Source organism: Pipistrellus kuhlii, unplaced genomic scaffold (genome assembly GCF_014108245.1).
Source record: "Pipistrellus kuhlii isolate mPipKuh1 unplaced genomic scaffold, mPipKuh1.p scaffold_m20_p_5, whole genome shotgun sequence".
Classification (NCBI taxonomy): domain Eukaryota; kingdom Metazoa; phylum Chordata; class Mammalia; order Chiroptera; family Vespertilionidae; genus Pipistrellus; species Pipistrellus kuhlii.
In genome coordinates, this window is record NW_023425551.1 from 50,377,260 (window position 1) to 50,389,753 (window position 12,494).

The 12,494-nt window shown below is 40.5% G+C and overlaps 1 protein-coding gene across 3 annotated transcripts in view; it reads left to right on the top strand.

The window, feature by feature from the left end:
• Positions 1 to 2,627: 2,627 nt before the first annotated feature.
• LCA5 (lebercilin LCA5) overlaps positions 2,628 to 12,494 on the top strand; it is a 34,254-nt gene continuing 24,387 nt past the window's right edge. The window contains exon 1 of one of the 3 annotated variants that reach the window (XM_036413217.2): positions 2,628 to 2,787. The gene's annotated coding sequence lies outside the window, so the exon portion shown is untranslated. Of the gene's footprint in view, positions 2,788 to 3,667; positions 3,686 to 9,083; positions 9,151 to 12,494 lie in introns of those variants that run through there. The other 2 variants (XM_045572943.1, XM_045572942.1) reach the window with 2 other exon arrangements.

Consider the following 12,494-nt stretch of genomic DNA (forward strand, 5'->3'; position numbering starts at 1 on the left):
AAAATAATTAGTTAGTAAATAACAAATCTGGCTATATTACAATATTAATGTAAGCCCAGGAATATTAAAAATATAGCTCCAAAATGTTTGATGGTTAGTATAATTTCTGTCATAAATATCTTTAAAAACAATTTAAACAACCTGATTCCTGTTTAATATAATTTCAAGTGATAGGAATATAAAAATGTGGTTTTAGTGTCTTCCTTTTTTACCGAAAAAGCTGAATCCTATGTAGTATGTAGTGAAATGAAATGGCAAATGCTACAGTTTTATAAAATTCTAATTCTATGAAAATCTTTATATTTCAGTTATGTAAAAATCATATGAAAACTTGAAACTGTTATCTCATATTTTGCATAAACTTTTAAAAATAGTTCAATAAGCTAGTTTTTAATTCTGTGGGTTTATAATCCTTTTGGTCTTGTTTCATAATATATATGTATATATATATATATATATATATATATGTATATATATATATTTTTTTTTTAATTTTTTCTTTATTGATTTCAGAGAGGAAGAATGAAGGAGAGAGAGAGAGAAACATCAATGAAGAGAGAGAATCGCTGATGCCTCCAGCGCTCCACACTGGGGATTGAGAGCCTGGGACCCTTCAGTCTGCAGGCTGACGTTCTATCCACTGAGCAAACTGGCAAAGGCTTTTTTTTTTAAGGTCAAATAAATTGGTAGTCACTGTTATTCCAAATATGATATGATAAAATGAAAAGACATTGAAAATGTGTTACATACAATTAGATACTGTTTTAGAGACTACAGACCTTTTAAATACTTTCTTGCTTTCCAACAACTCTATTAACCTGTAGGTAAGACACATTAAAGGTATTAAATTTGAAACCAGGAATTGAGTGGAGGCAGGTTTGAATCTTGGCTCTACCACTTACTACTTTGGTATCTTGTGGTAGATTCTTAAACCTCCCTGAATGTTTTCTCAGGTATAATGATAAGTAACTATCCGCCATAAGTGATGATGGGATGAGATTATACTGCCTAACATCTGTGAGTGAATAAATTAGTTTCATTCTCAACTGTTCTTGAGTGTTAACAACCCCCATTTGACTTTGAAGAGATATGTTTTTCACCTAAATGCAACATATTTCTTGGCTGTTTATAGCAAGTTCTTTTAAAGTAACCCACTGAGGCATTTATTAAACTATTTCAAACGGAATCAATAACCAGTGAGCTATTTTTAGAAGAGCATTAGCAGATTTAAACAAACTGTGAAGAAAGGTACTTCAGTGAAGAAAAGTACTTCAGTGTCGTTTTAGGGACGACTCATTTATTTTTCACTAGCAGATGGTTGCTACCTTCTACCGAAAATTACATTTAATTGTGGTATTGTTTAGGTGGGTTAGTCTGAAAATCGAAGTAAAATATTTCGACAGGATAAAAATAAAAGCTCTGAAATTGTGCAAAGTTGACAAAACGAGGTCAAGCAAGAGACGGGATGACCATATTCAAGGTCAGAAGACTGATTAGAACAGATTCATTTGCCTTAATAAATTAGATTCTCTGCAGATGGAGGCAAAACCAAATTCTGGGGAAATTAACAATGGCAAGAAAGGGGAATTCCGTGCTAAACCATCTTGACAATCAGAAGGTTCAGAAAGGCTTAATGCCCATGGTCGGCAAACTGCGGCTCGAGAGCCACATGTGGCTCTTTGGCCCCTTGAGTGTGGCTCTTCCACAAAATACCACGGCCTTGGGTGAGTCTATTTTGAAGACGTGGCATTAGAAGTTGTTTAGGTTTAAAAAAATTTGGCTCTCAAAGAAATTTCAATCGTTGTACTGTTGCTATTTGTCTCTGTTGACTGAGTTTGCCTAACCTTCGCCCTGCCATCAATTGATGCAGTTTAAAGGCACTGTCGTTTTTTTTAAAGGGAAAATACGTCATGCAACAGCTCCGACCAGGTTACTGGCATGTACCCCAGATATTTCCTTTTACAAATGTGTGTGCAAATGTTTCCTAATGTCTTTCCACCTCCAACCTGTTCCAAAACCTAAAAACCACGTTCAAGCCAAATCCCCACGATCTGGAGGCAAGAGTGTATTATTAATGCACACACTCCGCATTCTCCTGAAAATCAGCAATTTCAGGGCTCAGGCCAAGAAGTCACTAGCTAACTACGTGTTTGTTTCTAATGTCTCCCCAATGTAAAGCCAGTCGGTTTCCCGAAGGGACCCGAGACTCTGGTTCGTGTGTTCAGTTGCGCAGGCTCCAGTGTCCACAATTCACGAGGCCGGGGATCACGAACCCCTGTCCCCTCCGCGCGCGTCCGCGCGCGTCCACCCGCCGAGGCGCGGGACCCCGCTCGGCCTCGGGAGCCTCGCTCCCTCCGTTTAAAGGGCCGCCGGCTCCTCTTCCTGGAGCCTCGGCGCCAAGTGCCTCCCAGCTGCGGGTCGCCGCTAAAGCTGGAGCGGTTTAACCAATGGCCGCCCTCTCCTGGCCTCATCGCCCCGCCTTCCCGTTCCACAGGAGCCAATAGCATGGGCCACCTGGCCGCAGAGACCAATGGGGAATCTGGGCGAGCATCATTGGCTGCGGCCCCCGCGGCGGCGTCTGGGCCCCGCCCCCGTTGCCCTGGAGCCGGAGTCGCCGCGCTCCGCCGCCCGCCGCTGTCGCCCCCGCCCCTCCTCCGGTGCCCAAACCTCCCGCACCCGCCGACCCCGAGCCCGCCCCGCAGCTGCCGCCGGGCCCGCAGCCCGCTCTCCGGCGGCCAGACGCCGAGGTCCCGGCGGGGAGTGGGTCCCCAGAGAGAAGGCGAGGAGGTGGGACGCCGCGTCGGCCCGTGGGGCTGGGGGTGCAGGGCGCGTTGACGGTGGGCTTTGGGGTGGGCGCGGAGGCCGGCAGGAGTTGCGGGGGGCCGGGTGGGATGGAGTGTGGGGGGGAGCGAGCGACTCGGCGTTCGTGAGTGGGAGCGTGCTGGCCGCGCTGGGGCGGCGGAGGGATGAAAGGATTAGGGTGCGGGAGGACGGGGCGCACCGGGAGCAGAGAGTCCCGGGGAAGTGAGTGAAGTGCCTGCAGCTGGGCGGGGGAGCGGGTAGGCTCACCCACGGGTGCGGGCTGGGGAAAGGGGCGGAGGAGCGGAGGAGGTGTTTGGTGTGTTGGGTTCTAGAAGAGAAGGGAGGAATTGTAGAAAACGCAGAGAAGGGGCTGGGCGTTGTTTTTTTTTTAAAACCCCAGAGGCCTGTGCAGATGGAAGATGGGAAAGGAGGCTGTGAGTGAGGCTTTTGTAACTTTGAGTTCCCATAAATAAGAGGTGAAGACTATGGTTAGAGTGGAAAGGTTCTTAAAGGATGTGTGTGTGTGTGTGTGTGTGTGTGTGTGTGTGTGTGTAATTTACACTTCTTTTAGGGATGGAATGAGAGGAGGAAAGAGGGTTGGAAAAAAAAAAAAAAAAGTGGGCCTTCTTGGCATAGACGAGTTGGCGTGGGCGCTTAAATAGCTGGTGTTTTACAGTTGGCAGGACCAAGGAGTGAGATATGCTGTAAGTGTAAAATGCACAGGGGATTTTGAAAAACTCAGTATATAAAGAAGAACATAAAAATATCTCTTTAATGGTCTCTTTTATATTTGTTATATGTTTTTGGGTTAGATACATAACATTAAAACATGAAATAATTTAGCATTTTTTTTTTCAGTTGCCACTCAAGAAAATACAAACAGGTGAAATTAATGTATTTTATCTAATTCAAAGCATATAACAGATATAAAAGGTTATTAAAGAGATGTTTTATGTACTGAGTTTTCAAAGTTTCATGTGTATTTTACACTTAACAGCGTATCTCAGCTCTACTAGTTACATTTCAAGTGTTCAGTAGCCACTGTATTAACACGGCTGTAAAACTATCTGCAGTTTAGTTGCATGCCATGGTGAGTGTCAGGAAGGAAACCAGTGCCTAGTTTCACATGAGCTGGCGGACAGCAAGCCATCCACCATCTGCAAGTGCTCTCAGAAGGGCCCTGGCCTGTGGAACTCCTTGCAGATACAGGAGGCTCTGTGCTGGAGCTGGTGGTGTGGTGGCCTCCATCCGGGCCCCGCAGTGCTCCCTCCCGGAGTTTCCACGATCCTCACCCTCTGAGCTCACTATTGTGCAAAGTAACATGGGCCTGGGGAACGTGGGGAGAGAACCTTGGTAGAGACTGAAATCCCTCTGGCATGGCTGAAGAAGAGGCTTGCCCAGGTGTGGTGAGTAATCCTGGAGACAACCTGGAGTGTGGCCGCATTTCTACCTAAGTGTAATCGGGAGTGGCCTGATGACTTGAAGCCAGCAGCTTTATGCCTTTTACTTTGCACATGCTGCTTCCTCTTACTTGCAATATGGTCTCGCTCACCAACTGCCTTTTTTTTTTTACTAACCTTGTCTACCATCCCACCTCCCTAAAACATAAACCTGCTACCCAACTCATACTTGTGCTTAATCTCTACTAGTCCCTAAAGACTCCATTTAGTCCCTGTTGCCTCTAGAAACCTTTCCAAACTCCCTTCTGCCCTCTAATCTTAGTTTTGAGTTTACTTGGTCTCCTTTACTTCCCTTTGTCATTAGTACTTACACTCTTAGGTTACTTTTCTCTTCTTGGCTGGGAGTTTATTAATGGTAGGGGATCCCTTGTGTCTTACTTTTGTATCCCCAGCTCCATCCTTCATTCAGTACCTGACACTTACTAGGTGTTCAGTAAATATTTCATGAATGAGCGAATATTCTGTAATGTTTTTATTTGATTGACTAAACTTTAGGAATATGTACTATAGTTGGGATGCTTTAATTTGACCCATTGTTTCAAAGAAGTTAAGATGCTTTAATTGGATTCATTGTTTAAGAGAGGCTAATTTATGCCTTAAATTTTAAATCTAGCATTTACTGTGATCTGGCCAAGAGTCTAGGAGACCATATTTAAAATCTAAGCACAGTTTGATTTTAAAGCAAGAGTAGTATCATGAAAATAAATGTAGAATAAGGAAAAGCTTTAAGAATATTCTGGAACATAGGTAGAGGAATGGAAAAATTTACTTGACTTTATTAATTTCTAATCATTTTTATCTTTTGTGGGAGAGAAGCAATTGCAATTTTAATGCAGCAATATTGTTTTTATTTTTATCTTTGGATGTTTTTCTTTTGGAGGAGAGCACTCTACTTATTTTTGTTTTTCACTCTTTTTTTATTTTACTCATCTCACCTGTTGTGTGAGCTCTTTTGCTGGCAGCAGAGGTAGCCAGGCAGCAGTGTTTTATACAAAGAAGCTGAACACAGAGAAATGATAGGAAGTTACTTGATATTATACAAGTTTTTTTTTTCCTCTCAAAACTAAACTTTTCGTTTTTTATTTTTTTATTTTTGACTCTATTACAGATGTCCTTCATCTCCCCCATCCCTGCTTTGCCTCCCTTCACCCTGCCCCCTCCTTCTAGGCCTTCACCATTTTATTGTCTGTGTCCATGAGTTATGCATATATGCATATACATTCTTTGGCTATTATAAATAACAGTACTGTGAACATTGGGGTGCATATATTCTTTCTGATTGGCGTTTTAGGATATATATACCCAGAAGTGGTATCGTTAGATCAAAAAGCAGTTCCATTTTTAATTTTTTGAGGAAACTCCATAATAGTTTTTCACGGTGGCTGTACCAGTCTGCATTCCCACCAAATAAATCAACAAACAACAAGTGCTGGAGAGGATGTGGAGAAAATGGGAATTTTGGACTCTATAGAGTTATATCCTGAGTCATTTGAAACTGTGTATAAAGGAGACATTCTGGTACTGAAGGAGCTTAATTTCTTATGACCTGTTTTGTATGACCTGTACTATTAGAGACATTCTTTAGGAAGAAAGTTTGTTTTTGGATGAAAAATGCCAACTGTTAGATTCAATGTTTTCTAGCATTATCATGATAGCACTCTTGGTCGTTTTAGAAAATAAACACATCTTAAGAATTTAAATTGGGTAAGACAGTTTTTTCAGAGTTTTTTCTCTTTTCTTTTATCTAGTTACCGCAGTACAGATAGGGAAAACAGATGAACAACTGTTAACCAATTCATTCTTGGTCACAAAGAATTAATTTAAATTAGTTGGAGAACTATACATGGAATATAAATATTCAATGTTTCATTAATCTACCTAACTTTACTCGTAAGAAAAAATAATTTTATTTAGTTAACATATTGTGACTAATTTATATTAATTAAATAAAAATTATTTTTTTAACTATAAATAAAATTTATTTTGTCTGAAGCCCTATTAGGTCATCTTAGTTATTTAAAATTAACCCAATAATAATATTCCAACTTTACTATGAATTAATGGTTCTGAGCAAAACTCTTTGATTTGCTAACTTTTCTCTTGGGAATTTTAGAGATTTAATGAAGCTTCGTGGCAATTATTTGAAAGAGGGAAGATGTAACATTTCCTTTAAAACAGAAAGGCAAATTTTACACAATGAAACTAGTCATATTCTATTTGGAATAGCACTACAAAATAACTTTTTATTCCTGAAAAAATTAGTAAATGGTGTTGTAGTTACCACGGTGAACTACACAGAAAAGATTTCTGTTCTCATGAGTCTTATATTTAGTGGGAGAGACAATAAATGTAAAGTTATTTCCAACAGTAACAGGGTCTATGAAGAAAAATAGTAATAAGATAGTGACTGGACTCACTCTAACAGAACTGTCATGGGGGCCATCGTTGAGAAGGTGGCATTTGTGCAGTGAACAGGATACAGAGAAGGACCCATCTTTGTGAAGTTCTTCTAGGTAAGTAAAGGGTGCAGCAAGTACAGAGTCTGTGAGTTGGCAGTAAGCTTGGCATCTTTGAGTCACAAATGGAGGCCACTTGGCTGAAAAGCAGATGAGGGGAAGAGTTGCATGAGGTAACGATGAAGTAGGCAACAAGGGCTAGACCTTATAGGAATTTGCAGGTTTGATTAAGGAATATGATGGCTGTAGGAAGCCTTTAAAGGGTATTAAACAGGAGAGCAAGGCCAATTGATCATTGTATCAAATAGTATTTTGTAACCAGGGAAGCAGGGATAAAAGCAGACTATCAATTAGGAGACTATTGCTGAAGTTCAAGTGAGAAAAAGATGGTGGCTTGGACTAAGTTAGTAGCAGTGGAAATGGTAAGAAACAATCAAAATCGGAATATATTTAGAGATAAAAACCACCTGATTTTACAAATGGCTTGGGTGTGGGATATGAGCTTAAGAAGGAATCCGGGATGGACATTAAATTTGCAATATAAGTAATTTAGTAAATGAGGGTGCCATTTAATGAGATCAGAAAAGCAGGAAAGAGTGGTGGATCATAATTTTGGTTTTGGGCATGTACTTGTGAAGTGACTTAGATGGAGTTGTCAGATAGGAAGGTAGATATGTGAATCTGAAAGTCAAGGTAAAAGAAGTCTAGATGACATTACCTAAGGAGAGAGTATAGATAAAAAGTACAAATATGTCAGGCCTTGTGCATTTCAACATTTAGAGATCAGGAATAGGAGACGGATTTAACAAAGGGGGTTGAGAGGAGACAGCCAGTTACATAGTAAGAAAACCAGGGAAGCAGATGGCTGTGGAAGCTAAGCAAGAAAAGGGAGGAGTGATTAGTTGTGTCAAATGCTATGAGGTCAGGGTCGAATAGGACAGAAAATTGGCTATTGGATTTAGCCAAGATAAAAGTTGTGGTCTATTTTAACAAAAGGTATTTCAGTGGGGATGAAAACCTGACAAGTAGAGATTCAGAATAAAATAATTGGAAAAGAAGTAGAAATATTCTAGATTATAGATTATGCTTAAAAATTTAATTGGAAATTGGAGTTGAGAAATCGGGTTGTAAATGCAATAGGACATGGAGTCAAGTGACAGCTTTATTAGAGCCTCTTTGTTGACAGAAAGGATCCTGTAGAGAGAACACAATTGCAGGAGCACAGTTTTTGAGATGGTGAGGTGGTGTGGGGAAGGAGACTCGTGAGAGGTTTAGCTCTTCAGTTTTAGCAGGGAGAGGACTACAGCACATGTGTCAAACACAAGGCCCGCGGGCCAAATCTGTCCCGCCAGGCCTTGCAATGTGGCCCGCACCGCGCTGTCATCACTGCACTCCGCTGCGTTTCCATCACAATGACAGTTTATGACTGTTCAGTAAACCATTCGGCCCGCGATTTAGGCTGGATTTTAGATTTTGGCCCCTTCTCTGATTGAGTTCGACACCCCTAGACTACAGTATGGGATGGTTGCAGATGGAAGGTGGCTTCACAGATGAGGTAGTTCTCATATGATTGTTGATAGTGAAATATTGAATAGGTCACCCAATTAAGATTCAGAAAGCTTGTAGTCCATTTCAAGTTTTACTTAGTTCTGAGATCTTAAGATAAACTGTGATTTTGGGTAAGTCACTTTGTCTTGTGGGCCTTAATTTCCTTAATTTATGTAAAGAAAGGGATGATTCCCAAGGGTTCACCTGTGATAAATTGTTATGTAATCTTATTAAGCTATTGTACTTTGTGTTTATAAATTTATAAGAAACAGTAGTTATTCTAATAATTGTATTATCTCATCTTTGTCTATTTCTTTTGGTCTAATATTTCATGTCTTTTTTTTTTAACTTGTTAACTTTTTTCTGCCTATTTGCTTGTTTAAAATGTTTTTTGACAGCTCTGTCAGCCATACAATGATGTTTTTTATAAGGACTAAGGACCACATTTTTAAAAGTGTCTTTTCACAGGTGCCAAAGTTTCTATTCTCTAGGAAGGCTTTGATTTTTGGGTTGCTATCTTTTCTAAGGAATACTACTTGTTTGTTGTCATAAAGAATTTAACAGAGTACAGGATAATACAAGTATGGTATACGATTGGCTGTCTTCTGCACGCCTCCTACTGGGGATCGAGCCCACAACCCAGGCAGGTGCCCTTGGCCGGAAATGAACCTGGGACCCTTCAGTCTGCAGGCCAATGCGCTATCCATTGAGCCAAACCAGCTAGGGCCATACATAATTTATTGTGACTGTTTTCTTCATGGCTTCTCTTTGATAAAAGAGCCAGACCCTGCCCTAGAGTCGTGGTCGGCAAACTATGGCTCGAGAGTCACATGCGACTCTTTGGCCCCTTGAGTGTGGCTCTTCCACAAAATACCACGGCCTGGGTGAGTCTCTTTTGAAGAAGTGGCATTAGAAGAAATTTAAGGTTAAAAAATTTGACTCTCAAAAGAAATTTCAATCGTTGTACTGTTGATATTTGGCTCTGTTGACTAATGAGTTTGCCAACCACTGCCCTAGAGAAATAGTATATTTTTGCTTATCTTGATTTTCTTATTGTCTAAAATGGCATTTGTAATTTTTTCTTGAATTAATGGGTACATGAATAGAATAGCAGTTTCATGGACTTTGGAAAAGTGATTGCTTTATCAAGTTGTAAAAGGGGGAGAATAATTGTTAGAAATAATTGGCTTAAAAATGACATGTTTGCTATGAGTGATGTAGATCTGACCATAGGCATTTGTTTTCTCTGTCTTTGGAGACAATGTTAAAATAATATTAAGGGGAGGGGGGGAGAACAAACTTATAGCATTGAAGGAATGATAGTGTACTCTCAGATTAGCAATTACAACACATTCCTAAAAGAGGCAAAGAGTAATGATAGATGAAACAGATAAGAGCAGAGGAAACTATGTCCTAAAATATTCAAGAAGAAACTACAGCAAACAGATTTAATGTATCCAACAGAATATCAAACAGATTTTCAGATATCTTTGGATTTGAAGTCAGAAGAAAAGGATGATTGAAAATGGGAAGGAAGCCGAAACCGGTTTGGCTCAGTGGTAGAGCATCGGTCTGTGGACTGAAAGGTCCCAGGTTCGATTCCGGTCAAGGGCATGTACCTTGGTTGCGGGCACATCCCCAGTAGGAGGTGTGCAGGAGGCAGCTGGCCGATGTTTCTCTCTCATCAAAGTTTCTATCTCTCTATCTCTCTCCCTTCCTCTCTGTAAAATATCAATAAAATATATTTTAAAAAAAAAAGAAAGAAAATGGGAAGGAAGAATAATTGAAAACTATATATGAGGTAGTTTTGCTTTCTTTCCTACCCAATACCAATGTACAGTGACAGTCAGTGTAATTATTCCCTGTCCTACACCTTTCCCTCCCTTTCCCATCATAATGTAGAGTTAATTTCTTCTGGAAATAAAAAACAAGCAACACACACACACACACACACACACGCACGCACACGGAAAAGAGTTGCCCAGGTGGACATTTGTGTCTGGAGATAATCCCTCTTCATTCTAGCTGAAAGGGAGTCCCCAACTCACATGTACATGGTTTCCATTCATTCTTCCTTTTTCTTCTTTCTTAAATATCAATGGACAACCAAAAGTTGCCTCCAAAGGAAAAAAACAAAAAACAGAATAGCAGTATAAAGCAGTGATTGGCAAACTCATTAGTCAACAGAGCCAAATATCAACAGTACAAGGATTGAAATTTCTTTTGAGAGCCGAAAACTGACTTCTGCGCATGGGCCATGAAGTGCGCACGCCCTCACTTGGTATTTTGTGGAAGAACCACACTCAAGGGACCAAAGAGCCACATGTGGCTCGTGAGCCGCAGTTTGCCCACCACTAGTATAAAGTAAACCTGAGACAAACAGAAAAACTGTCACCAGATGAAACAATTCCTGGATCAGAAGAAACCTTAAAACAAAAGGTCTATTTAGTTTTTTCAGAGAAATGAAAATACATTGCCTCTGGAAAGTAAAAACAGAATAATTATTTTTAAAAACCAGAACAAGAAAGAGTTCTTAGAAATTGAGATGTTTGCATAAATTAAAAAACAACAATTGGGTGGTTTAGAAGATAAATTGAATAAATCTCTTTGAGAATAGTACAAAAAAGGAAAAGAGAACATATCTTAATTTAACCAGTATGTTTCAAAAAGAGTAAAGAGAGTCACTTATCAAAAAGGTTATATAACATTTCTGCTACCTAAAAATACAAGTTTCCATATCAAAAGGAAGAGGGAGAACATGGGTCAACACAATCAGTGAAAAAGACCCACATCTAGGCACATCATTATGAAATTCTATATAATAAAAGTCTAATATGCAAATAGAATAGACCAAATGGCAGAACAACCAGTGCTGTGATGCACATTGACCACCAGGGAGCAGACTCCCAACACAGGAACTACCCCTAGTGGTCAGTGCGCCAGAAGCCAGGGCCATGACTGGTGAGCTCAACAGAAGTGGCAGGAGTGTCTCCCGCCTCCACACCAGTGCTAAGGATGTCTGACTGACAGCTTAGGCCTGCTCCCCACAGGCCTGTCATCAGTCGGACATCCCCTAAGGTAGGGGTGTCGAACTCAATCAGAGAAGGGGCCAAAATCTAAAATCCAGCCTAAATCGCGGGCCGAATGGTTTACTGAACAGTCATAAACTGTCATTGTGATGGAAACGCAGCGGAGTGCAGTGATGACAGCGCGGTGCGGGCCACATTGCAAGGCCTGGCGGGACGGATTTGGCCCGCGGGCCTTGTGTTTGACACATGTGCCCTAAGGGCTTCCAGACTGCAAGAGGGTACAGGCCAGGCTGAGGGACCCCCCCTCACTGAGTACACAAATTTATTCACCAGGTCCCTAGTTTCAGTATAAAAAAAAGGAAAATCTTAAAAGCTCCTGGGGGGGGGGGGGTAAAGGGGGGAGATAACCTGTAAAGGAATGAGAAACAGATGAGCATAACTACAGTGTAAACACCCTTAGGGAAGGCATTTTTTGTTGTCATTGCTCTTACATAGAGCTAAGTAGGGCTAAAAAAAAATGTTGATTAAAAGAATGACTCACATCTCATAAGCATATTTGAAGGTTTAGAAGAGTGGAACAGAGTCTCTAAAGTTCTGAGAGGAAATGACTTAGAATTCAGAACCTCTGAAAACTATCAAATATGAGGACAAAATAAAAACATTCTCAGGTATGCGAGGACTTAGAACACTTACCTCTCCTAACTCATACACCCTTTCTGAAGAGGGTATTTGAGGATTTGGACTGGTAAAATTATATGAAAACTTATAAAGTTATGGCATAGGCCAGTGGTTGGCAAACTGAGACTCGTGAGCCACATGCAGCTCACGTTGACTAATGAGTTTGCCAACCACTGGCATAGGCTATTAGAAATGATGGATTAATTTATGAGCACAATAAAAGTAGTTCCAGAAGACAGCAGTCCAACAAATCTAGAAAGTAATTGGTTTAAGTTCGAATAGAAAATCACAGGTCTCCACAAAAAATATCTATAAGGGGAAGAATGGAGTGGAATTTAGGTTGTATATAGAATGACAAACTGGTAGATGTCCATGGTGATAGAACGATGCCTTTTCCTTTCAATTGGGGAGGGATGGGGGAGGACAATTAGGAATTCTAAGGAGAAAATCCTGCATAACCAACATGTAATTGCATATTGTAACCCTTTACACTGAGGTTTAATTAAATCCTCATCTTCCAT